Source organism: Malus domestica, chromosome 03 (genome assembly GCF_042453785.1).
Source record: "Malus domestica chromosome 03, GDT2T_hap1".
Lineage (NCBI taxonomy): Eukaryota > Viridiplantae > Streptophyta > Magnoliopsida > Rosales > Rosaceae > Malus > Malus domestica.
Window position 1 is genome coordinate 23,945,149 of NC_091663.1, and position 12,483 is coordinate 23,957,631.

At 38.9% G+C, this 12,483-nt stretch overlaps 2 long non-coding RNA genes across 2 annotated transcripts; both read right to left on the reverse strand.

The window, feature by feature from the left end:
• Positions 1-47: 47 nt before the first annotated feature.
• LOC139194086 (uncharacterized) lies at positions 48-492 on the reverse strand. Its single transcript, XR_011578803.1, has 2 exons — positions 352-492; positions 48-270 (listed from the first exon to the last, which is right to left on the reverse strand). It is a non-coding gene; the product is annotated as an uncharacterized lncRNA (long non-coding RNA).
• A 703-nt stretch (positions 493-1,195) lies between these two features.
• On the reverse strand, positions 1,196-2,104 carry LOC139194085 (uncharacterized). Its single transcript, XR_011578802.1, has 3 exons — positions 1,963-2,104; positions 1,573-1,669; positions 1,196-1,325 (listed from the first exon to the last, which is right to left on the reverse strand). It is a non-coding gene; the product is annotated as an uncharacterized lncRNA (long non-coding RNA).
• Positions 2,105-12,483: the final 10,379 nt, after the last annotated feature.

A 12,483-nucleotide genomic window follows, 5' to 3' on the forward strand; every position in this document is an offset into this window, starting at 1 on the left:
CATGACAGAACGATAAAAGCAACTATGTCATGCAAGTTACACTAGGCTTTAGCTATGCAGAAATTTTTCATGGGAAATAATTAAGCAAGCTGCTTTTATCAGTTTCATACAAGGAAAAAACACCCATAATCAGAAAGAAAGCTTTCCTGTCCCTCTCCAAAGAAAGGAACTTCAGATGGGAGACTGTTGTAACAGCCAGCCTTTTGTGGTCCCTTCTCTTCCCACTGAGGTTTTCCTTCCTTGCGTGCAGCCATCTTTAGGTCACCCATCCTAAAAGGAACAAGGTTGTAAATAGTAAAAATTCAATAGCAACCAAATTTCCATCAGAAGAATGAAAGATTTTTAACATACATGTACTTGTCATGGCTCTGGAATTCACCGATTCCAGGAAATTTCCATCTACCATCACCAAAAGGATGTGCAGGATATCTGTAACATACTTAAGTTCAACAGAAATCATTGGACTGACTTCATACTCGTAGTTCTAGTATAACTGTAACATACTTAAGTTCAACAGAAGGACCAAGACCAACACTAATTTCTTCTATTACAGTTCCGACTAAGAATTCAAAATTTCTTAGCAAAACTTGACAAGAAATCTTCATAACATTGGATGGCAGTCCGTCTGCAAAAGAGAGGAACATGGTCAACTCCCAGTGTAATATAATCATCATTGGAAAATCCATTTTGGTCCCAATAATATATATGCTTATTCTGATCACCAATCTGGGAGGAAAAAAAGTAGAGATCAACTTCTTTATCTAGATTCAAGATTCAAACTGATAGGTGTGTAATGAAGGCCAAACTATAGTTTTTCTTTCACATCCCTTTGCATTGATTAACTTTTTAAGCATATCAAAGCTAAAATCAAGTATGCTAATGGGGAACACAGTACCATAGCACATTGCAGAGCACAAAACTGAAGAAACATTGATATTATCTCTGGTCATCCAAATGGGTTATGTTTCTTGAAGTATGACTGAGTAAATTAAGCGTTCCAATACAGCCATGTGCATTGTACCAGACTAATAACTTCAAATGGGATTTCAAAATATCAAGGAAGACAAACCTCTATGATCCAAAGTGGAAGAGTTACACCCCCCTTTTCTGCTAGAAGAAGCATTAACGTTTGAGTGAAAAGACAAGGCAACATGCAACTTCAAACCTAACATGAGTCAGAAATCAGTTTGAAAAGCTCTTCATATAGAGACCAATCATATGCAAGAGGAGAGAAACGCTCTACAATTCCCCACCAAACCTCAACTGCAATTCCGTGGACACATGCCAACTTGAGTGCTTTTAGAGATACAGTTAAGGCCTTGATTCTGAAACAACAGTAAATCGAGCAACATATAAGGAGTTTCTGTCTCACTTGAAAGGAAACTAAATTAAAAAAAAAAAATTTAGAAACATTTTGAAACATACATTTACATAACTTGAATTGGGAAGAGATCAAAATAGTTAACTGCAACCTTGTAGCTAATCATACTCCGTCGTTTAAAAGAGTATAACGATTAAATTAAGAATGAAAATGTCATAGCCTCACCAACAGAAAGTCATAATAAAACTTACTTCCTAATCCTTAAGATGCCCTGTACCATATATGGGAATTCTCTCATCTCGGGAAGATGGCAATATCGAGGACCTCGAATTCTTTCGTGCATCCATGCTGCAAGCAACAAATCATCTAATTATCACACAGACACATTTATACGATCCCATTGAACATTCAAAAGGAATAAAATAGCTCAGAAACTTCTCGTCGAATCGATTAAAAGAATTCGCGTCTAAATTTTATTGTTTGGAATTTATCAGCAACCTAACTGAACCGAGTCAAGTATTCACTTCAGTGAACTCTACAGAAGCTCAAAAATTTATAAATTTTCCTGCGTTTTCTTGGGAACCAAACAGACCGTGCAACTCAAAGAAAACGGAAAATAACCGTAATTGTGTGAGATAAACCTGCGAATACTGTTTCCGGCAAGGGATGGGCTGCAGCGAGTGAAGAGGCCTTTTTTGGAGACGGGAAGGGTCGAAACGTTTCGGAGGAGGTTTCGGCGGTCGGGCTTGTCGTCGAAACTGACTTCTTTGAAGCAGAAGAAGCTCCTCCTCGTTGTGCATTTGCAGACGACTGCCATTGTCCGCCATTGCCATCGATCACAGAGAATCTCTAGCGATAGAGAGCAAATCCCAGTGTTTGTAATTTTCATTTGCAACTGAAATGTACCGACTCTGTGTTGTGGTATTTTTGGGTATCTGTTTAGTTTTGTGGCCTCACGACAGACTTCTTTCTACATCTCACACATCACTTATTAATTTGTCATTTAACTGTTTTAATTGATCCATAGCTGGGAAATAAAAGAGATGTGTGAAGAGTAAAAATAGGTATGTGGATATTATCATTCAAAAATTATCTTTATATGTATTTTTTTAATTCTCAAAAGATATTTGCATTCAATAATTATATTTATACCATATTTTTGTATCATATTTCCATACTACATTAGGTGACATTTGATGTGGACAACACATCATTTGAATTAATTAGATTTTTAAATTTAGTTCATTATTTAATAAACTAATAATTAAGAAAAACTAGTTAATTAAATGATGATTGTGGTACGAGGAGTCTTTCTTCTTCATTTCCTTGGGTTTTGCAAATCTTTCAAATGATATGGCTATCCACATCAGATGTCACCTAAGATGGTATAGAAATGTGGTATAAAAAGATGGTATGAATAACATTACTCATTTGCATTAGGATAATATCAATTAACTAAATTTTTAAACCAAATTTGCAAATGTGCTACCAATAAAAAATAAACATTTTGATTTAATTCCTAATTTTCAAGTATTGAGTTACGAATCAACTAGCCCTTCAGATTTCATGCTTGTTAGTAAACACGCAAAAAGTCAAGAACTGGGTGAAAGCTTGAGTTGGTTATTCCCCATAAACCTAATAGAAGGCTATTCCATAGCTTGGGAACCTCCTGATATTCGTTGGTATAAGCTTAATGTTGATGGTTCAAGATTGGTGCAGATGGAGTTTTTTGCCAATTTGGGATAAGGAGATTTTATTGACAGAGGTGTTTGCTTTCACTTTGTTCTAACAAAATCTGGTTGATAGCTATTATCCTCTTGATACTTGATACAATTGTGAGCAGATGCAAAACATTGATGAGTCAATTGGTTAGATGTGGGCTAAGCTGAAGCATGACGCATGACGCATGACGCATGTTTTCAAGGAGCAGAATTGTGTTGCTCATCAGTTGCCAAATTGGAGTTTTAATATGTGTAACATCCCACATCGACCAACGGAGAGGAGGTGATGTGCTTTATATGTACATGCCCACCTCCCTATAGCACGAGGCCTTTTGGGAACTCACTGGCTTCAGGTTATATCGGAACTCCAAAGTTAAGCGAGTTCAGGCGAAAGCAATCCCAAGATAGGTGACCCACTGGGAAGTTCTCGTGTGAGTTTCCAGAAACAAAACCATGAGGGCGTGGTCGGGGCCCAAAGTGGACAATATCGTACTTTGGCGGAGTCGAGACTGGGATGTGACAGAATGGTATCAAAGCCATTATACTGTGTGGTGCGAGTGTGCCGACGAGGACGTCGGCCCTTAAGGGGGGTGGATTGTAACATCCCACATCGACCAACGGAGAGGGGATGATGTGTTTTATATGTACATGCCCACCTCCATATAGCACGAGGCCTTTTGGTAACTCACTGGCTTCAGGTTCCATCGAAACTCCAAAGTTAAGCGAGTTCGGGCGAGAGCAATCCCAGGATGGGTAACCCACTGTGAAGTTCTCGTGTGAGTTCCCAGAAACAAAACCGTGAGGGCGTGGCGGAGGCCCAAAGTGAACAATATCGTGCTATGGCGGAGTCGAGACTGGGATGTGACAATATGGATCTCAGCAGCTTTGTCTTCAATAACCCCCCATACAGCTTGCCTGGATTGGATCAACTCTCATAGATGGTTTTCTTAGCGTTGCTAAGCTGCGTTTTGCTTGTATGGATGTTTTACGTTAGGTTCTTCAAATGTCTTCATTTGAATGGAACTAAGATTAAAATGGAATGACACCAAAATACAATTGGAAAGTAGAGAGTTGGAAGATAAAACTGGAACAATTGGTCGATTTCCTTCTTATAAGAACAAGCAAAGTGCAAAAATTTGAAATTTGATCGATTTCCTTCTCTCGTTACTTCTTACTCTTAGTACAACAACAACAACAACAACAACAACAAAACATTTTCCCACTAAGTGTGTCCGCTATATGAATCATAGAATGTCATTGCGCTAGATTTGCTTCTACTCTTATTAACCAAAAAAAAAAAAAAAACCACTCCTTCATCGGACACAAAGACGTAAGCTAAATTCTCAATGTGTATGTAGTCATCAACAACTCATTATGTAAACCCATTATGTAAATCTAATACCCTTGTATATGTAATCTCAACCTAAGATGTTTGATCCTTCCCCAACTTTCTTAGTAGCTAAACGAAACCTTTCAGACATGTTTTTGGAGTTAAGCTTTTATACCAAAACTAGACCTTTTCTGGTGTAACAAGTAATGTCACCTAACCATTCCCATCCAAATGAAATTCATAAAAGAGTGCAAAAGAAAATTGAGCATTTGCTACCCCTAAAAGGGCCTTCATATTAGCTGCTGGATTGTTTCAGGTACTTCTCTTGTACCCAAGAAATGCAAGGACAAAAAAAGCGGTATATGTAACCACATCAAACCGACTATAAGCGAGAACAGCTCCCAACCCAAGTTTTGCAAGTTTTGAACCCATTTTAGCGGAATTTGCCTGATGAAACATGTCAAATTATGAAGAGGAAAATCCAATTTATACGACTAGGAGGTTCATATTCTTATACATACAAGAAATTAACAATTCACTTAAAAAGAGAAGTAATATCAGCAAAAGTGTTGAAAATTTGTAAATTCATGTGAAAGCAAAGGGAAACACTAGAAAAAAGTAGGGCAGAAGCATTCTATGAACGAAATTCTGGAGATTAACATCCCAAGGGATGCATAGAGCTCCCACACAACAACTTAGTCGAACGAACTCCTTGATATTCCAAATTGATTTCTTGGTACAACTTACACTTTCTACAAACACGAATTTCTTCTATATATACTTGATCAATCACTTGTTCCTAAACATTTGGTTTGATACGAAAATCATCTATATGCATACTTGTATCATTAAGTTCACTCATTATTCATACAATATATCAACACATTCAACTCACATCTACAACTAATTAATCTTGCATTCACCAATGTGTTAAGCTTTTCGGAAATAAAACATCAGAGACTATGAAAACTTGTAAATTCAACTGAATGAACACTTGAGTGAAACTGAGACTCAGTAGCTGGTTTTGTGGAGAAATGTCAATACAAGGAGCTGCAAGAGGAGGAGGATGAAGTTGCCAAATTCTTGAGGAGGAATTTGCTTTTGTGTCTGCTTTTTTCAGTTGTTTTTGTTCTGAAAATCCATATGGATATAGACCATCTAATTCACCATTTGGGCCTGAATACTGAAAACCATTCCAAAATTTTGATCACCACACCAAGCCCTTCCTCAAATTCAATTATGCATTATAGTCTGTCGGCGTATTATTTTTCACATAAAATACGTGATTAGCTTGAGATATTATTGCATCAGAGAAGCCGAACTAAACAAGCCAGAGCCTTAGTCGTAGCAACTGTAAAGGCATCTGTAGTGCACCAAGAAAAGTAGGAAAATGTTTTCTACACCCTCAATTTCTTACTTTGTATTGATTTTCTTTAGATTTATTTAGGCTTATTATACAAAATAGTCCTTGAGATTTGCATGATCAATAGAAATGGTCCCTGAGATTGAAAATAAATAGAAATGGTCCCTGAGATTGTCCACTATCCATGATTTTGGTCATTCCATTAAAAACCCTGAGATTGAAAATGATTAGCCATTTTTGAGCCGTTGTCCAACCAAACCACGGCGAGTTAGCCTTCGAAAAAGGTACCATTATCTTCGTCTCGTCAAGAAGTATGATTTTCATTTTTTGAATCACTCAATTTCGTTGATTATTGAAGAAGTTATGAATGTTTAAAGTTTACCCAGTTTCCGGCATGTTTTCCAGTTTTCCCGCGGACCAGTCACATTTCAGGCTATTTTCCAGCCATCTCCAGCAACCATTAGGCTTCCAAATAGGTATAATCTTGTTCTACACTTTTTTATCTTCATTTTGATATATTATAGGTCGAATTTGGTTAAGAATCGATTGAGTTACGAAGCTTTGAAAATTGCCCAAAGAGTTTTTAACGGAATGACCAAAATCATGGATGGTGGACAATCTCAGGGACCATTTCTAGTGATCATGCAAATCTCGGGGACTATTTTGTATAATAAGCCATTTATTTATTATGTTCTATAGAACATAAGCAAAACAAACAAAATATTGTTGATTCATATGATTAATAGACAAATGGAATGGGATGCAATATTAGAAGGGGTGATGTTTCATATTGATTCTTTGGCTATGCATTTTGATTTTGTTAAGTTCGGGTTCGTTCAGCGATAAGGTTACTTTGCTACTCACATGGTGGCTTTGTTTGCTACCAAGCATGGTGGCGAGTTCCTTTGGGATGAGATTGGTCCGGATTCTTTTATAATATTCTTACAGCTGATGCAAACCTTGTCATTCAGCTTTAACAAATTTCTATCTTTTCGACAAAACAAAATAAAAATCCATCTTTTTGACAAAAAATAAAAAATAAACACTACAAAAAAATGGGCATTGTGCACAATAAGTTATTTATGCCTTATGATGCCAAAGGGCACCCACATATGTGCCCATAGAGCAATAGCAATAGTGCAGCAACCAAAAAAATATATGTGCCCTCTATAGGCATGCCAATTGGTTATTGAGCACAATATGGAGATTGGTGCTCAAAAGGTTTGATACGAAAATTGTCTCTATGCATACATGTATCATTAAGTTCACTCATTATTCATACAAATATATCACCAACATTCAACTCACACCTCCAATTAATTAATCTTGCATTCACCAATGTGTTAAGCTTTACGGAAATACAACATCAGAGACTATGAAAACTTGTAAATGCAACTGAAGGAACACTTGAGTGAAACTGAGAATCAGTAGTGGGTTTTGGGGAGAAATGCAAATACAAGGAGTTGCAGGATCAGGAGGATGAAGTTGCCAAGTTCTTAGGGAGGAATATGCTTTTGTGTCTACTTTTTTCAGTTGTTTTTGTTCTGAAAATCCATATGGATGGACCATTTAATTCACCATTTGCGCTTGAATACGGAACACCATTCCAAATTTTTGTTCACCACACGAAGCCCTTCCTCAAATTCAATTACACATAGTAGTCTGTCGGGTCACGTGTATAATACTTTCTTCACATAAAAATACGTGATTAACTTGAGATATCATTGCATCAGAGAAGTCGGACTAAATAGGTCAGAGCCCTAGTCGTAGCAACTATAAAGACATCTACAGTGCACCAAGAAAAGTAGGAAAATGTTTTCCACACTCCCAATTTCTTACTTTGTATTGATTTTCTTTTGATTTATTTATTTTGTCCTATAGAACTTAAGCAAAGCAAACAAAATATTGTTGATTCGTATGATTAATAGACAAATGGAATCGGATACAATATTAGAAGGGGTGATGTTTGATATTGATTCTTTAGCTATGCATTTTGATTTTGTTAAGTTGGGGTTTGTTCCGTGGGAAGGTTACTTTGCTGCTCATGTGGTGGCTTCGTTTGCTACCAAGCATGGTGGTGAGTTCCTCTGGAATGAGATTGGCTCGAATTTTTTTATAATATTCTTACAGCTGATGCAAACCTTGTCATTCGACTTTAATAAGTTTCCATCTTTTTTACAACAACAACAAAAATCCCTCTTTTCGACAAAAAAATAAATAAATAAATCAGAACAAATTAAGGGGTAAATACATACTGATAATAAACGAATGTTTATTATTTTATTTTTTTATAATAAACAAATGTTTATTGTCACAGCCCGTCCCGAGATTTTCTATTCAGGACGTGAAATGACGGAATTGCCCTTATCGGGCATTAAGGTTCGTGGGTATGTGACATTATTTGGTTAATCTTAGTCATGTTTTGGAAGAATATATATAAGATAAGTTAGACTATTAATTTGATTTTTGTTATGTTGGTTAGGGATTTAGAATGGATGGTGGTGATTGATTGTGGATATCCAAAAAACCCTCACACTCTCTCTCTCTAAACCGTAGCCCTCTCTCTCTCTCCTCCATCCCGACTCTCTCTCTCTCTCACCCTTGATAGTACGGACACACCCAAAACCCTTCAAAACTCGGTGGATCGAGGCAACCAAGGTATGTATCTTCATCCTTGAGTCATTTCAAGTCGATTGGTACTAGTTTTAGGAAGTGAAACCCTCGGAATCACGTGAAACCCGAACCTCCATTTTTGGTCACTGTTCATGCAAACGTAAAATGTTGATTTTCAGGGAATTCTAAGCTTGTAGTGAGCTTAGTGAGGTCCCAAGGAGGCTCGGAGTACTTCGTTTGAAGGATTTGGACGTCGGGATCGCGTGGTTCAACTTTGGCCGATTTTCTTTGAAATTTTCCGTTGTTTCGCATATAGGTGACACCTATCCCGAGGACGAGCGCATCCAGGGACGTCACGGGGGTTACGACCCATCGACTTATCAGTGAGTTGGCAGTTTTAATTTCGTATTACCTATATACAACTGTTTTTCCTAGAAAATACGTTTATATGAAAACTATGAATTTAATTGCCATGCATGCAATTGTTGAGACGTCTAGTTTGATAATTGATATATATATATATATATATATATATATATGTGTGTGTGAATTGATGCGGTGGACGCTCAAGTGAGTTTTATTACTTTGTCAGCTGAGTTATTTATCATGAATTGCATTGAGAGCTCATAACCTGCACCTATGTGTTAGTGCTTATATTGTTATTCACCACACCGCACGCTCGTCTTGGATCCAAGTAGGTGGATGTCGTACGGACCATGTGAGGGTTCCGACATGCTAGCCGTACAGATCACTAGATGTGATTCCGACTAGTGGGTGACCTTAATTATGCGCGCTGATGATTGTTGAGAGAAACACTAGAGCGTATTTATACACCTATCATCGTACAGACTACTATGTGTAGTTCCGAGTGACGTCCAAAGTTGAACCGTACAGGTCACCGAGGTGACTCTGGTTGGATTGGATGTTGGGCTTTAGAATCAGCCGTACAGGACCATTGTAGGGTCTCCGGTTGACTTATTATTTCACCTGATTGTTATTGATGCATTCTGATTATATTTTGGGCATGGCATATCCTTTCTGAGATGTTATGATGATGGATATGAGTTGAGTTTTGATGTTGCGTATATATATATATATATATGTTTATATACTATTTTCTGGGAAAGTATACAGGTTTTTACGGTGAGGGGTTAGAAATGTTTTAAATGAAATGTTTTGGAAAACTCTTTGGTTTTACTGACCCACTCATTTTGTTTTGCGCCCCTCCAGGTTCTAGTTAGCGGTTGGTGGCTCTCGAGGTCTTTTTCCGGCTTTCTGACAGACTTTTGACATGTAGGACTCACCTGAGGGTGATGTACTTTTATATTAGTTCTACTTGACTACATTTAAACCTATGCTCTGAATTTATGTGTTTATCTTAACTCGTCCTGTTATTCTAGTAGGTTGTTCTGCTAGAGTTTGGTTTGAATTCCTTACTATGTATGTTATTGTTTTGCTTCCGTGTCGCACTTATGGTTACGTCACGCTCGCGTTACGGCCAGCACGCCTGGACCCCCTGGGTTGGGGTGTGTCAGTTTGGTATCAGAGCCTAGGTTGCAGTCCTGTATAATTGTTAATGCTTTAATAATCTTTTGATGTTTTCTGTCAGAATTATGCCGCCTCGTAGAGAGCGTAGGGAGTCCCGCCATACTCCTGATCCTAATTTTCCTGATATCGTTCAGTTGGGGGAAGCAATGGCTCAGCCTTTTCAGAATGTGATTCGTCCTCCTCCCCCACCTCAGAGGACACCCCTGGAGACCATGTACAATTTGAAATTGGATCGCTTTATGGGTGATGAAGGTCACGAGGGGGCAGAGAAATGGCTAGATCATATTGAAAAGACGTTTCAGGTAATGCAAAGTCAGGGGAATTTTCCGGCTGATAGGTGGGTGGAGACTACTACCTGGTTTTTGGGTCGAGAGCCGGCGAGTTAGTGGAGGAATCAAACTCAGTTTATGACCCCAGCTATGGCATCTAATTGGGATGTATTTAAAGATAATTTCAAGAAAAGATTCGTTCCCCCAGAGTATATTGACCGCAAGAAACAGGAATTTACTCGGTTGAAATAGAAGAATATGTCAGCTCATGAGTACTACAGAAAGTTTACTGATTTGTCTCGCTATGACCCTGATATAGCAGGTAATTAGGGAGAGATGCTTCGACTTTTCAAGTTGGGATCTAAGAAAAAGTGGCGTACCTTTGCCAATGCACTTCCCTGCGCCGATTACCATGAATTTTTCGAGATTTTGATTAGAATGGAGGACTCTGATAATCTTCCCAGTGAGAGTGAGGATGACGAGGACAAGAATGATGGTCAGAAGAATGATGATAAAGGTAAGGGTATTTCCATTCCGGGACCTCGCAAGACTCAGAATTTTAAGAAGAGTGGAGCAAGTTCGAGTTCTTCTAGTGGTGGATTGAGTGTTACTGGCCCGAGGAGAGGTGGTGGTAGATTTTCTGGTGGGCCTAGATTTCAGAGGCAGAGGGATTCTGGTGGTGCTGGTGGTTCTGGCACTCCGTGGTGCCGCCGTTGTAACTTTCGTCACCATGGTGAGTGTAGGAGAGGTAGTGGTGCTTGCTTTACTTATGGGCAAATGGGACATCGGGCTTCTCAGTGTCCCCAGGGTCAGCAGAGACCGCAACAGACCAATATGCCACCTCCAGCACCGATTCAGCAGAGTTTTGGACCAGGCGGTTATGGCTAGTCGAGTCGTGGTGGTGCCTACCACTACCAGGGGGATGCTGCTCCATATGCTCCAGGACCTTATCAGTATCCCCAGGAGCCTTATCCTCAGACAGGGTATTCTCAGGACTTTGGAGGTTATTCTTCTTATTCATCTATGCCAGCTGGTGGATCGCAGTGGCATCAGGGAGGTCAGCCCCATTAGGGGGAAGTTGTTACTGGTGGTGCAGGATTATCCAGGCAGCCTAGTCAGCTAGGCCAGGGACGTACTCCTCAGAGACGAGGTAATCAGGGCAGTAAAGGTCGTGGTGGACGACAGCAAGCTCAGGGGCGAGTTAATCACATCTCACTGCAAGAGGCCCAGAACCATCCAGACTTGATCATGGGTACGTTAAATGTTCTTGGTCATTTTGCTAAGGTTTTGATTGATTGTGGTGCTACGCATTCTGTGATGTCTCATACGTTTGCTCAAATGACCCAACCTCACCCTTCACCTCTAGGATTTGATTTAGAGTTTGCCATGCCTAGAGGAGGTAAATGTTATGTTGATAGTGTGTATCTTGGGTGTCCAGTGATGGTAGAGGGCGTAATTATGTCAGATGATCTTATTCCGTTAGATATTGTGGATTTTGATGTGATTCTAGGAGCTGATTGGTTGCATTATAATCGTGCCCATATTGATTGTTATGGTAAATCAGTTACTTTTTATCGTCCTGGACTACCCGAGCTTACTTTTGTGGGCGAAAGAAGTGGGGTGAGACATGGTGTTATCTCTGCCATAAGGGCAAGGAAATTATTATCGAAGGGTTGTCAGAAATATTTAGCACATGTGGTGTTAAATGATGTTGTTCCTACTAGTATAGAAGAAGTTGGTGTGGTCAGACATTATCCTGACGTATTTCCTGATGATTTGCCCGGGTTGCTGCCAGACAGAGAGGTGGAATTCTCTATTGATTTGCTTCCAGGTACTGACCCTATATCTCTGGCTCCTTATAGAATGGCTCCTGCTGAGTTGAGAGAATTGAAAATCCAGTTGCAAGAATTACTTGATAAAGGTTTTATTCAACCTAGTTCGTCACCTTGGGGTGCTCCAGTATTATTTGTGAGGAAGAAAGATGGAACACTGCGATTATGTATTGATTATAGGCAATTGAATCGGGTAACGATTAAAAACCGTTATCCATTGCCTCGCATTGATGATTTGTTTGACCAACTGAAAGGTGCGTGTGTATTTTCTAAGATTGATTTGAGATCCGGGTATTATCAATTGAAGATTAAAGAGGATGATGTACCTAAGACGGCTTTCCGAACTCGTTACGGACATTATGAATTTTTTGTTATGCCATTTGGGTTGACTAATGCACCTGCAGCTTTTATGAGGTTGATGAATGAGGTATTCCAGCAATATCTTGATAAATTTGTTATTGTTTTTATTGATGATATTCTGGTATA